We start from the raw sequence: 14,537 nt of genomic DNA, 5'->3' as shown, positions 1-14,537 counted from the left end.
ATACAAGGTGGGGAGCCTTTTTGAAATAACAAGGATTCAGTGGAGAGGTCATGAATATAACTAAGCATACTCCTCAAGACATTAAAGCTTCAAGGAAACTGTCGTGGACCTACCTATATCTAGAAGTTCTTGTTGGAGTTGAAAGGACAAATGAAAAGTATGTATGTGTTTATCTTCACAATCAGAAGGACATAGTAGAAATTAAAACCATGTGGGAATCATATAGCTTCCACTCTGTGGCAGAGAAGTGATAAATCTTTCCAACTTAACTAGGAGTAAGGACTAGAGACTTTTCTGTAAAGAGAGGGTAGTTCAGTTTTGACAATAACATGAATGAGTGTGTCCTATTTCATCCAGGTATGATGTAGGTACTTCTAATATAACACCAACTTCAATAATTTTTTCCACAGAGACAATAAATTCTGCTGCTGTATCTTTTAGAGAGCAATGAAATGTTGGGGAATGACAGTTTTAACCATCATTTTTGAGGAGTCTGGGAGGAGACAGAATTTAACTGTCACTGGAGAGACTAAATTGTGAAGGCTGAAGAGAGGCCAGAGAAAAAGAAATGAGAAAATATTGCCTGAGAAAACTGAGCTTAAGTCTTTTACTATAAAGAAATATGAAGAGAATTTTTGACAACAGAACTTCAGTTGGTTTCCTCACATGTCTAACTGGTGGGACTGCATTTCCAGAGTTAGAGAAGTTAGCAGTTCTAATAATGGTTAAAACTGACTTTGGTGGTACTCTTTCTCACTGGTGATACATTTTAAGAAGTTTTTTATAACTTTGTTTTTTATCATTTGTTATTTTATTAATAAATCATGTAGCCAGTAACTTTAATGTTTATTTAAACATAGGCTATTAGGAAGAATGATATATAGAGAAAAATGAATAAACATGTCTAAAGATTTTTCTCCAAATTGTCAAAAAAAATTTTAATGAACTCAGTTGGGTCTTGGAGTTAATTGATTAATTGAGATTTTTTTTTTTGCAAATTTAGTAATTAATGTGGAAATACCACAATATACACCTTGATTATCTTCAAATCATTTACCTTGAAAACCCACATGAAAATGTATGAGGAAAATGAAATTAGCAGGTAAAGAGAAAGATAATTAACCTGGGTTATATGTGTTGGTCAACCCTAAAATCCTGCTACACTAAGAAAGGAGGTTAAAATATTTATTAGCTCAGTAAAGACTTGCAAATGATCAGTAGCGTTTTCTCCTCCTCCAAGAAGAAAAAACCTATAGGAGCAGAAAATTAGAGTCCTAGAACATTGAAATATCACTTTGGTGAAGCAATGAGTTGCAGTGTTAAGGGCAGACAGGAATATCAGTGGCAGGCATAGAGATAGGGCAAATAGCAGTGATAATTCTGGAACCTTAGCAAGGGATCTCCAAAAGATGGGACTCAGATTCTAAAACCCCTTATTTATCCCAGATATGTGTGAGCTTTTTTCTATTTTATTCAACACAATCATATAAATAGCTTGAGACTCTATCCAGTATATTTGCTACCAGTTGGTTAGATGAGAACCAGCCAGAAATCAAATATCAAAGCTTTTATTTAGGACAGAATACCAAAATAAATAACAGTGAAAATTCAATTACTAGCCTTGTTCTTAGCATTCCTGACCCCAAAACATAGAAGAATACAATATTCTCTATGCTCCCAGGCTAGTAGAAAAGAGGTTTGTCTTCTCTTTTTTTTTTTGATGGGGATTTTTGGTTTGCTTTCCTTGTAGGGGGTCTTAAACTAGAACTGATTTTACATATTCTTTTCAAATGCACCTATTACATTTTTTTTCTGGATAATTATTTCAATATAATGAGGTTTCCTTTATTCATTTTAAAACATTACCCTAGGGAGACAAAAGGCTTCACCAGACTGCCAAAGGAGTCCATGATACATAAAGGGTTAAGAAGCTCTTAACTTAGATCATCTTAGACCAACATTTTAGACCAGGGCAATTGAGATATCTAAGTACTCACAAATAAGTACCCCTGTTCATCCAAACCAGTCCCAGAAATATTAATGTTCATTCTTATCTGAGTTCAATAGTCCTATAATATTCAGTACCCTTATTCCTGTGCATTTAAATATTGCATATCTATTGAGGTATGGTGCAATTACCATTTCTACCATGGGGCCTTTACATATTATTCAAAGCTTATTCCATCTTCTCATTCTCTGAACTTTTATAGTACTTGCTGTTTTCCCAACAAACTTGTGTTCCATTGCAAAATCTCAGAACTGGAAGACCTCATAGGTTTTCCAGGATATTCCATATATGAAGAGCAACCCCTGTGTGATGTTCCATGAAGGATTCTTCTCACTTAAGTTGGGAAATATTTAGCAATGGGGTATCCACCACCCTCTGGGGAAGCCTATTCTACTCTTTGACAGTTCTATTAGGAAGTATTTCATTATTAAATCCAAATCTGCTTTTCTATAATTTCTAATCATTATTCCTAATTTTCTTATCCTCTTGGGTCCAGCAGAATAAGTCTACTTGTTCTTCCATCCCTGCAAATATTTGAAGACAGTTATCTTCTACATCTAACACCCCCACACACATGTGTATGTGCACATGCACACATACACACATACACTCTTATCTCCTCTTGGCCAAACATCCTTCATTCAATTTATCCTCACATGATATGAGCTTAAGGATCTTCACCATGATTATTGTATATTCTCTTTAATTGCTTTCTTAGTGTCTGCCCTACCTCCCAGTAACACAGGAATGATATCTTGTCTCTTTACCCTTAGATGTCTCTCATTTTCTAGCCTAGTTCTGGTTGCATAGGAGATATGAAAAATGCTTTATAAAATTGAATTGTAAGCATCTGTCCCTAAATAAGAACCATTCTGGGAACTTCATGTGTGCTGAGCATGCTTGTTTTGCTCAGGGCAAAGGGCAGGTTGTTTAAAGTGACATATGCCCATGTGAAAGCCCTTTCCAGGGTTACAAAAGTTTTCATCTCAGAAGTTGGATCATAGCCTGGCCAACATGTGTTGCGTTCCTTCTTTTTTTACATGTGGCCCAAAGTCCTTGCATTGACCCTGTGGGAATCTGACCCAGCATCTGCAGGGAATATGTAAATCATGGAACTATGAGGGAGTAGAATGGTTATGTGAGGAGGAGGATCAAATGATGTGGAGCAAACTTCATTTTGAATTCTATGAATCCAAGGTGATTTCTGGGAAATGGTGAGCTCTACAGCTCCACCAAAGGCATCTTTGTTATTGTTGTTGTTTTAATGTCAATGCAACATTGCTATTCTGACAGGAAATGGGAAATAAGTAGGGTCATTCACTCTCAGTTCCATCTCTGATGATCACTTTGTTTTCACTAGAGTTTTGACCAGAGAGCCTCTTTTTAAAAGGTTGGAAGCAAAGTTAAAGGAATTCTGGGTTGTACTAGATTATCACTATAATTGAAGAGTCCAACTCTTCAATGCTATGATTTTTTGATTTAGGAATTCTAGTGTCTCAATTTACACAAGAGATCTTTTCCTTAAAGAATGTTGTGTATCTCTCAATCTTTCTGTTTCTTTGTCCCTCTGTCTCATTTGAACTCTAATTTAAAAGTACTGGGGCAATTGCTATTTAGAGGAACTTTTTTTTTTACTTTAATCAGAATCATAAAGACAGTAGAAAGAGTGTTGACTTTGGCATCAGAAAGCCTGTTTGAATGCTAATTGACAACTCTGACTTAGAACAACTTACATAATTTCTCTGGGTTTTAATTTCTTTATATGTAAAATTTACTAGATGATCTTTGTTTTCTTCTCTATCTAAATTTATGACCTTATAAGTCTTCTTATGAAGTGAATAACCCCTCTTCACTTTGTCTTTTCTTAATAATGACAAAAGTCCTTGGGGCAACAAGGTAGTGCAGTGAATAGACCACTAGGCCTGGCATCAGGAAGACCTGAGTTCAAATCAGCCACAGACACAGTTAGCTGTGAAACCTGGACAAATCACTTGAATTCTGTTTGTGTATGTTTCCTCATCTGTAAAATGGGGATGATAATAGTATGTATCTCTCAGGGTTTTATGAGATTCCAATGGGAAAAAAAAAATTGTAAAGCCCTTAGCATAGATCATGGCACATAATAAATACCACATGTTTTTAGCTTGATTATTTTAAACTATAAAGTACTATGTAAATATCAGAGTTAACTGAGAGAAATATCCACTTAAGAGGTTTGCTCAAAAAGAGTACACTTGCATTAAGTACATAGGATCACAGATTTGGAGTCAAAAGGTTTCAAGTCCATCCCTTTCAGTTTATAAAGGATATTGAAACCCAAGGAAATTTAGTGACTTTCCCCAGGACACATAGATCAGGGGTCCCCAAACTTTTTACACAGGGGGGCCAGTTCACTGTCCCTCAGACCGTTGGAGGGCCAGAGTATTAAAAAACAAATAAACTATGAATAAATCTGTATACCGCTGTCTGGGGTAGCGAAGGCTGCAGCACTGGCTGGGATGGGCCTGTCACACCTTGCACAGACCCATCACTGCCACCACTATACTGGGCAGCAGTATACACAGTGTGGAATCCCCTCCCCCAGATCACCAGTCACCATGCTGACATCTTCCATTGTGCAGCCACATAATCCTTTGTGCGATGCCTCGTTCTCATTCAGTTACTCTCAGAACAAGGAAGTAGTACTGTATGTGAGTGACCCCTCACTTTGTGGCAGCACCACATACAGTACTCCAGGAGCACAGGACGCTGCTCTCACTGACCACCAATGAAAGAGGTGCCCCTTCTGGAAGTGTGGTGGGTGCTGGATAAATAGCCTCAGAGGGCTTCATGTGGTCTGCGGGCCGTAGTTTGAATACCCCTGACATAGATAATAGTTAGTACCAGAGAAAGCATTTATAGGATCACAAGATTCTAACTGGAATGACTTTAGAGGTTTTTTAGTTTAACCTCTTCAATTGACAGATGAAGAATATGAAATCATGAGAGGAACAGTGATACCTAAGGTCACACAAAATTTGGGAGATAATTTTTTATTACAAATCTGGACTTCCACTATTCCCCAGGGCCTCTATTCAAATATCTAAACAAGGATATTTTGTCAGGACACAAGTCGGCCTGCTTAATTCCATAAAAAATGAGAAAGGACACTGAGGAAGACTTGGTTTAAAGGAAAGCACATGTTCCTCCTTAGACTTTTGAGATCTTCATCTTGGAGGAGATGACCAAAGAGATGAAGGGTCTGCATTAGGGCATCTCTGAACAAGAGCTATTTGAAGAGAGAACAAAAATGTCTTCCTGGTTGGAGATGGGGAATTCTGGGAAATTCTGGGTATCCACAGCTGTAGGAAGTGTGTGTTCTCACTTTATTTTATTTATTAAAAAAAAAAAAAAACCAAATGTCTCTCTAAAGCCCTGTGGAGATGTTTTCATTACAAGCACAAAAAGAAATGCTGTCATTGTAATCAGAATGGCAGTCTCCCATTTATTATATTTGAATTTACTGCCTACTTTGTGCTTGTGATGGAGATCCATTTATTCATTTGCCAACAAATAAAGATTCCTACTGTCTTCCTCTCCAAGATGTTCTAAGCTGTGCCATCTTTTCTGGTACAAAAAGCCCCAGATGGCACTTGGACCCCCAAATGGATTGCTAAAGGAGACAGTTCATTTTTTTCCCCTGGCTACTCTATAATAAGGATTCTTTCAGTTATTACAGGAAGGCTTCACAATTCACAGGAATTGATAAGTATCCTTCCCCACCAAAGGAAAAAAAAATCTCTAAGTCCTATTTGTTAGGGCTTATTTGTTGTCTCAACAACAAGAATACCTCAGTTCCTTGAGAAGTAGTAAGTGGACAACAGGATGACAGTACCACTGCTGATATCATATATATGTGCAAATTTATGTGCAGGTATGTGTGTATTTATGTATGTGTTTGTATAGGTAGAGACATTTTGAAGTTTTGTAGGCATCAAAAGATCATAGATTTAGAGGTAGAAAGAAACTCAGAGGTCATCTAGTCCAGGGGTATAAAACTCAAATAGAAATGGGGGCTAATAATCTAATCCTCGCAAAATGCATGTTGACTAAGTTTTAAAATATGTTATTATCTACAATTTATTGTATTTTTAAAAAATAATTTCAATTACATATTTATCTAAGTCAGGCTGAATGTCTGATACTTATTATCTAGTCAATTTACTTCAGATGAGAAAACTGAGTCAGAGAGGTTAAAGTGATTTTTTTCAAGGCCATATATATTGTAACAGAGCCAAGATTTGAATCCAAAGCTTCTTATTCCCAATTCAGTGCCCTTTCTACTGTACTACTCTGCCCTGCCTATCTACCTTTCTTATTTTTTATTTTATATTTCAAGTAACAAGTCATATAAGCTCCAACTGATTCGGTCTTCACCTGTAAAATGGGTATAATGGCACTTCCCAGTGTTGTGAGAATAAAATAAGATATTTGCAAAGTGTTTAATACAGTGCCCAGCACATAATTAGGGCTCAATAAATGCTAAATGCTTATTTCCTTCACTCCCCCATCCTTCTTCCTTCCTTCCCTCCTTCCTTCCCTCCTTCCCTCTTTCCTTCCTTCCTTCCCTCCCTCCCTCCCTCCTTCCCTCTTTCCTTCCCTCTTTCCTTCCCTCCCTCCCTCCCTCCCTCCCTCCCTCCCTCCTTCCCTCTTTCCTTCCCTCCCTCCCTCCCTCCCTCCTTCCCTCTTTCCTTCTTTCCTTCCCTCCTTCCCTCCCTCCTTCCTTCTTTCCTTCCCTCTTTCCCTCCCTCCCTCCCTCCCTCCCTCCCTTCCTCCCTTCCTCCCTTCCTCCCTTCCTCCCTTCCTCCCTTCCTCCCTTCCTCCGTTCCTCCTTTCCTCCCTCCCTCCCTTCCTCCCTTCCTCCCTTCCTCCCTTCCTCCCTCCCTCCCTCCCTCCCTTCCTCCCTTCCTCCCTTCCTCCCTCCCTCCCTTCCTCCCTCCCTCCCTCCCTCCCTTCCTCCCTTCCTCCCTTCCTCCCTTCCTCCCTTCCTCCCTTCCTCCCTTCCTCCCTTCCTCCGTTCCTCCTTTCCTCCCTCCCTCCCTCCCTCCCTTCCTCCCTTCCTCCCTCCCTCCCTCCCTCCCTTCCTCCCTTCCTCCCTTCCTCCTTTCCTCCCTACCTCCCTTCCTCCCTCCCTCCCTCCCTCCCTCCCTTCCTCCCTCCCTCCCTCCCTCACTCCCTCCCTTCCTCCCTTCCTCCCTTCCTCCCTTCCTCCCTCCCTCCCTCCCTCCCTCCCTCCCTCCCTCCCTTCCTCCCTCCCTTCCTCCCTTCCTCCCTCCCTCCCTCCCTCCCTCCCTCCCTCCCTTCCTCCCTTCCTCCCTTCCTCCCTTCCTCCCTTCCTCCCTTCCTCCCTCCCTTCCTCCCTCCCTTCCTCCCTTCCTTCCTTCCTTCCTTCCTTCCTTCCTTCCTTCCTTCCTTCCTTCCTTCCTTCCTTCCTTCCTTCCTTCCTTCCTTCCTTCCTTCCTTCCTTCCTTCCTTCCTTCCTTCCTTCCTTCCTTCCTTCCTTCCTTCCTTCCTTCCTTCCTTCCTTCCTTCCTTCCTTCCTTCCTTCCTTCCTTCCTTCCTTCCTTCCTCCTTTCTTTTCTTCCTTTCTCCTTTCTTTTCTTCCTTCCTTCTTTCTTTCCATATAAAGCAATACTTTTCTTTATCTTAGCTTTGTTATTTCTGGGATGCAAAAATGATTGCCTTCTCCCAAGGTTTATATATGAGGGAATTAACTAACGCTCACAGAAGTTAAGAGACTTGCCCATAGTTAGTGATAGATGTGAGATTCTATGTCATATCACATGTACTTTCACATAAGTCATGTCACAAAGTTTTTGCTTATTCATTTGCTTGAAGGCTAGGCTAATTCCTACTGATGTGACTATGTAGAAGAAGGGATCCAAGCCACTCACAGGCCAAGTGAAAACCAGTGACCCTACCCAAGGCCGCACCCCAGTGGGCTCAAACTAAACAACCCCCTTGAGCATAGCTACAGAATGTGCTTTCCCTGTTCATTTGGATGAAGGCAACCTTAGGCCTAATTACAACACTTCTCACCTGGAGTTTGGCAAGAAAAACTAATAGAACAAAAACTCTTATTAACAGAAGAACTTCTGTCTCAGCAGGTCAAATAGTCTGGACAGAAAGTTAAAGCCACCTGGTTTGTATCAAGTTCTCCTTAGTGTCTTCTTAGGAAGTGTCGGCTATATCCCAGGGGCTGTTAGACAGGCTCTTTGTAGTCAAGAAGCAAATGTTAAGCAGTTAGGAGTTTAATTTTCAAGGCCCCTTCTAATCCTGAGATCCTATGGAATAATAACTCACATTTATATGGTACTTAATAGTTTAAAAAAACATTTCCCTCACAACCAGGAAAAGCAATGATATTTAAAAAGATGGACATTTATTTCAGGGATAAGCATGCTGTCATTAAAAGCCTTGTATAATTTTTTTAAATTCTCCAAAAACCTGTAATCTTGGTTAATTGTGGGGCCAGATTATTGCCCATCTATATTGTCATTTTCAGTTACATAGTTTCACAGACTGGGGCAGCTAGGTGGTACAGTAGATTGAGTGCCAAGAAGATCATCTTCCTCAGTTCAAATCTGGTCTCTGACATTTATTAACTGTGTGACTCTGGGCAAATCACTCAAACCTGTTTGCCTCAGTTTCCTCTATATCATCTATAAAATGAACTAGAGAAGGAAATGGCAAACCACTCAAATATCTTTGCCTAGAAAACCCCAAATGTGGTCAGGAAGAGTTAGAAACAACTAAGACTGAACAACAAGAAGCTTCTCAGATTGGCTTTATGAAGTAGCCATTCAGTGTTTTATCATATTGAAACCCTTACCTTCTATCTTAGGATCAATACTGTATATTGGTCCCAAGGCAGAAGAGCAGTAAGGCCTAGGCAATGGGGGTTAAGTGACTTGCCCAGGGTCACATATCTAGGAAGTGTCTGAGGTCAGATTTGAACCCAGGACCTCCCATCTCTAGGTCTGGCTCTTAATCCACTGAGTCACCCAGCTGCCCTCAGTGCTCTATCATATTAATGTCTGCACAATAAACCTTTATCCATTTGGTTTTTCTCCTATAGAGATAATTAGATTGAATACTTTTAAATAATTATAGAACTCAGCTAGGAGTCACTGCAATGTTCTGGAAATTTATGCAATCAACAAAATGTAATCTGCAAGCAGTAGCATCTGCAGGACCTTGCCATCTACAGGGAATCCCACTTCAATTTGCACTTTCTGTGACAAACACATTTTGTAGCTGAGACTCCCTAGTTTATGCGTCACTTAACATTAATAATCAGAGAGGTTTTTAGACTGTTATTTCTTGCGCCTTTTAAGAAATCTTGTTTCATTTTGGCATATGATTTTGCTCTAGAAAATAAAGTGATTTTCAAAAATAGTCAACAAACAGTAAGTATGTTCAGATCTCTACTTTTTTACATCTGCTGAAATATCATTTGCAAAAACCTGTTTATTTCCTTCTCATGAAGGTCCCTCTAGACATGCATTTACAATATTCTTTTAAAGATTTAAGAGTTTAGGCATATTGAATAGATATGTCAATTTGCTCTGGTATTTTTAAAAGACCCATGACTTTATCTATGTCCATAGTTTCTTTACCTAATATAGTCCTTCCAAATCTTAGTAGATGTTTTTCATGAATTTCATGAAATTCATGATCAGGTAAATGAGAATAATTCTGATGAATAATATCTAACTAGGCTAGTACTTGATATGATAGACATGCAATCAGTCAATGAGTTTATGCTCAAAGCTTCTACCATGTGATAGGATCTGCTATAGAAGGCATTTTGATTGGTGTAATGTCTAAGAACCAAGGGTCACCTCGGGACCATGATGTACCAGAGTAGGAACTAAGTGAAATAAACATGCAAATGTCATTTATAAATTGGTTAATGATTTTTTTATGAAGATGTATGTTGTTTCTTTTTTGTGATGGTAAAAAACTGAAAAAAAATTTATGTCCAATTCCCAAGGATATGACTACAATAATGTAAATGAAAAGGACAACAACCAAAATAAATATTTCAAAATAGCAAAAGAATAAGCGTGGCCCAAAGAAGAAAAAATGAGATCCTCTTCTACCATTCTTTTACGAAGGTGAAGATGGAGTCTATGGGTGTGGAACCTGGTACATATTGTAAAATTTTGTTGTCTTATTGATGATTTTGCTGATTTTTTAAACTTTTATTATTTTTCTTCTTAAAAACACATATTTGATAAATGGGGTGTCTCTGAGGTGATAGGAAGGGGAAAGGGGGAAATTTAGGTTACATATAAATAAAAGATATCAATAAAATTGTTTAAAAGCATATATATTGTTCATCCTATGCACAATTGACTTCAAAGTTAGCCTGGAAATCTTTGATCTAGGCACATGACTCTTCATACCCCCATTTTTTTTAGGCCTTTTTATCCTGTAGCCACTTTTAAAGAACTTTCTTTGTTAGGAAATTCTTTAGCTAAATCTACCTATTTGAAACTTAAACCTATTTCTCCTAGTTTTGTTCTTTGGGCCCAAATAGAAGAACTTGTTCCTTTTCTAAATGACATCCCTTAATATATTAAAGGATAATCAAACCTCCATTTAGTCTTCTTTTTTTCCAAGCTAAACATCCCCCGTTCTCCCTACCACTCTTTAATATGGCATGGAAACAAGTTACCTCTCCATCTTGATCACCTTCCTCTGGATATTCTCCAGCTTGTCAATACTTTTCCTTATCATGGTGCCTAGAACTGAATACAGTATCACAGATTTTGTCTGGCTAGGGCAGAGAATCTATCACTTCCTTTATTCTGGAAATGATACTTCAAAGATAGCATCAGTATTTTTGTCTGTCATGACTTGCTGTTAACTTATTTTGAGTTTGTAGTAAATTAAAACCTTCAGATTTCCATCCCTGAGAAGTTATACCTCTAAAGATGATTTTAAAAACCTGATTGTAAAATACCAATCCCTACTAAATTTCATTTTATTAGACCTGGTCTATTGTTATCACTTATTGAGACAAACATCTGGTATGTTACTTAATTCTCCTCACTGCACATGTTGCAAATGTTCACCCAGGTTATTGATTAAAAAAAAAAAGATTAAATAGCACAAAACAGAAGGTACAGAATATAGAACCCTGGGCTGTTTCAATGGAACCATTTTTCCCAAGTCAGCATTAACTCATTTCTTGCTACTTTTTAGATTCATTGTTTCACTAATTCTAAATCTATCCAACTCTACCCCTAACTCACTTCAAGTTGTTAATAGTGATAGTCTAAAAGATTTTATCAAATACTTTGCTTAAATCTGCTTAAATATTATCTGTTGCATTCTTCCCAAGAGCAAGAAAAGTAATCCTTTTCAGAAAAGAAATTAAATAATTTTGGAATGGATTGTTCTTAATGAAAAGATGTGATTCTTGATATGTATTACTTCATTAAAATATAAATATATTATCTCTTTAATAATATATTCTAGAAAGACTGTATATATGAAAATATTTATACTATTTTTGTAGTAGCATATTACTAGAAACAAGACAGGTTCTTATTGCTTGACTAAGTAAAATGTAGTATACTTATTTAAAGGAATATATTAAGTTGTAAGTAAAAATTAATGCTATAAATATAAAGCATGGCAACATATATAAATTGATGCAAAATAAGTAAGAAGAAACAGGGAAACAATACATACAATGGCAAAACAAAGTAAATTAAAAGCAAAATTAAAAACAATTAAAACTGAATTCTATGAAATTATAATGACCAGGCTTAATCTAAAGGAAGAAAAAATATAATTCTCTCTCCTCAAGTTTTAGCAGAGGAGGTCTATAGGCTTGAAGTACATAAAATGTTAGTCTTTTATGATGTGCTAGTTATGTATGTTTTACTTAACTCTTCCATTCCCCCAATTTTCATTCTGTTATATGGAGTGGTTCTCTAATGAGATAATGGTGATACAAAGGGAAATAGAATGGACATAAAAATCAATAAAAGTTTGTTTTTTTTAAGATTAATACAAATAAGAAATTATCCTATTTTTTCAGAAATCAGTGAAACTCACTAGCAGATGCTATATTTTTCATATTAAAAAAATTAGAAATTTATTCTTCCCTAGACCTGTGTTGCATTTCCTGTTTTCCATGATCTTGAGAAGTTAACCAAACAGCTGAAATGACCAGTGTTTTTTTTTTTTTCAGTACCCTAGGATGTACCTTATCTGGAGTCAAATGATTTGAACTTATCAAGAACAAGACGATATTGTCAGAGCATCTCATTTATCTAGGATTTCAACTACATGTTAACTCTTTTAGGTATGATGAGGGAGAGATACAAAGAAATGATCCCATTAGAGATACCTCCCCTTAGGGAACACTGACAATACAGTTGTGTTCTTCTGATATGTTTTGGAAGCTCACCTGGGCCTTATCTTCACTCTGAGAACAACCCAAATCATTAATAAGGTGCAAAGGTCCACCAACCTAATAAAATCTACCAGCCTTGGCAACAAACCATAATCCTTAACTAACCCTGGTAATATGCCTGTACTTGATCTATTGGCTTTGAAATACCATGCAGTTGTGAGGGACATGTCGCTGTTCATCACTTCAGTGCTGATCCATCCATCTGTCCATCCTCAGCTCCACCCCAACCACGGAATATAATGCTAACGGTATATCTCAGATTCTCTATGGTCTCTCATTACCATTACATGACTGATCCTCCTTCTTTTCTGATCATGTCTCCTCCATTATAATTTATAACCCATCTGATGATAATATTCATCGATATTCATCGATTCATCGATTCATCGATAATGTGGTGCAACCTATTTTCATACACCATTTATCTTTCCATTATTCTTTATTTTTTCCAACTTTGTTTATTCTTATATGGTGATATTCCAGGACTCTCAGTGATATGAGAAAATACTGATATTATTGTGATCTTGCAGCTGGGGTAATATTCATATTAAGGTATGCACAGTAATGCTCTTAAGAGGATGTATAAAGGATAATTTTAGCATTGAGACTTAAAATCTAAATTTAATTTGGTCGCCAGGGAAAATCCCAAATAATAAATACCCAAGTCAGCTGGAAATAGGTGTGGAGGGAGGGAAGATGAAGGAAGAATTATGGTTGAGGAGAGAAAGTATATCTATTATGGCATTGGGTATCTGCCCTTTTGTATGTGTCAGTCTTTTCTTACTCTTGGGGAAGACAACCAATAGAGTGGATGAGGTGTTCATTCATTCTCAGGGTGCCATGTAGCCATGTATCCCTGTGTTCAAGTTAATATATTGCTTTGGTAAGGTTAGTATCCTTCAAGAGTGAAGATATGCAATATTTTTCTATCTTTAGGTTTATTTAAAGCTCTATGTCTACATACCTTGGGGCATGTCCAATGGAAGCTTGGAATTAGGCCTCTAGAGAGCCTACCTAACAATATTTCAATCAAAAATTCATAGAATCTTTGAGTTTAAGGGGACCACAGAGTTTAAACTTTACTTGAAACAGAAATCCTTTTTATAACATTGCTATGTGGTATTAGTAAATGCGTATTATCCTGAAATAGATCATATGGCTAGAGGCAAAAAAAAACATACAACACAAAGAAAGGAAAGATTCATGAGTCTTCAAGAGGCATAATCTGGACAATTAAGAATTATGGTACTATGTTCTGATAGAGGCATTAGGGAACTTAGAGGAGCTAGGATGATGATATTAATATAGGAGGCAAGACATGCAAGGCAAATACGGCCCTGGGATCTATGAGAACATCTAAGAATGATGTCTTTAAAGTAGTGCTAAAAGTAAAAGCAACGTCTGTCCTATTCATAGTTGGGTCATTCCTAAAGATATAGATGGGTATACAAGGAGAGAGATGATTCTGCTACTGCTGGAAACCTTCCTTCTTTTATATATATAGAAATATATATAATGAAGTAACATTGTTATTCTGATTAGTCCCAGAACCCCCATAAAGGCATCTCAATGAAATTTATAGCTATTCAGAGGAAACTGGTTAAAATGTTAATATAAGAAAATAAAGTAGATGAAAGCAAAATGAATTCAGATAGTCACATGTGACTGGATGAGTAATATATGGACTAGTCATAATTGTCAGTGCAATTAGTCAATGAATTAGAGCAATAATTAAGCAGTAGGAAGGTATCAGCTTAGATAAAATTTGGGAAACTATAGTGCTTTCAGCAATCTCAAATTATCCTATACTTTAGGTGCTCATGTTTTTAACATATGCATTCTCCCAATGATGAAATTTGCCCAGGAGTCATGAAATATCACAATATCAGAAGAAAAAAGAATCACAAGAAATCCAAAAGGCAATTTTTAAAATATGGTGAGTTTAAATGGGCTCCAATATTTTTGCCTGAATGCCCATTTTAGTATCAACTATAACCTGCTTGAGAACTGGCATAAAAGATATCAGGGTATCATTAGAAATGTAGAAATATTGGT

General features: G+C 37.3%; 1 long non-coding RNA gene across 4 annotated transcripts in view; it reads left to right on the top strand.

Annotated features, from left to right (window-relative positions):
• The window catches only part of LOC103101970 (uncharacterized), a 35,012-nt gene extending 21,092 nt beyond the window's left edge, over positions 1 to 13,920 (top strand). For 3 of the 4 annotated variants that reach the window (XR_001628285.2, XR_462563.3, XR_001628284.2), the window contains 2 exons: positions 8 to 157; positions 411 to 5,314. This is a non-coding gene — a long non-coding RNA (uncharacterized LOC103101970). Of the gene's footprint in view, positions 1 to 7; positions 158 to 410; positions 5,315 to 12,257 lie in introns of those variants that run through there. The other variant, XR_008916561.1, reaches the window with a different exon arrangement.
• The last annotated feature ends 617 nt before the right edge of the window (positions 13,921 to 14,537 follow it).

Source organism: Monodelphis domestica, chromosome 2 (genome assembly GCF_027887165.1).
Source record: "Monodelphis domestica isolate mMonDom1 chromosome 2, mMonDom1.pri, whole genome shotgun sequence".
NCBI classification, from domain to species: Eukaryota; Metazoa; Chordata; class Mammalia; order Didelphimorphia; family Didelphidae; genus Monodelphis; species Monodelphis domestica.
The sequence above is the reverse complement of the archived record's forward strand: the minus strand, read 5'-3'. Positions and strand labels throughout refer to the sequence as shown.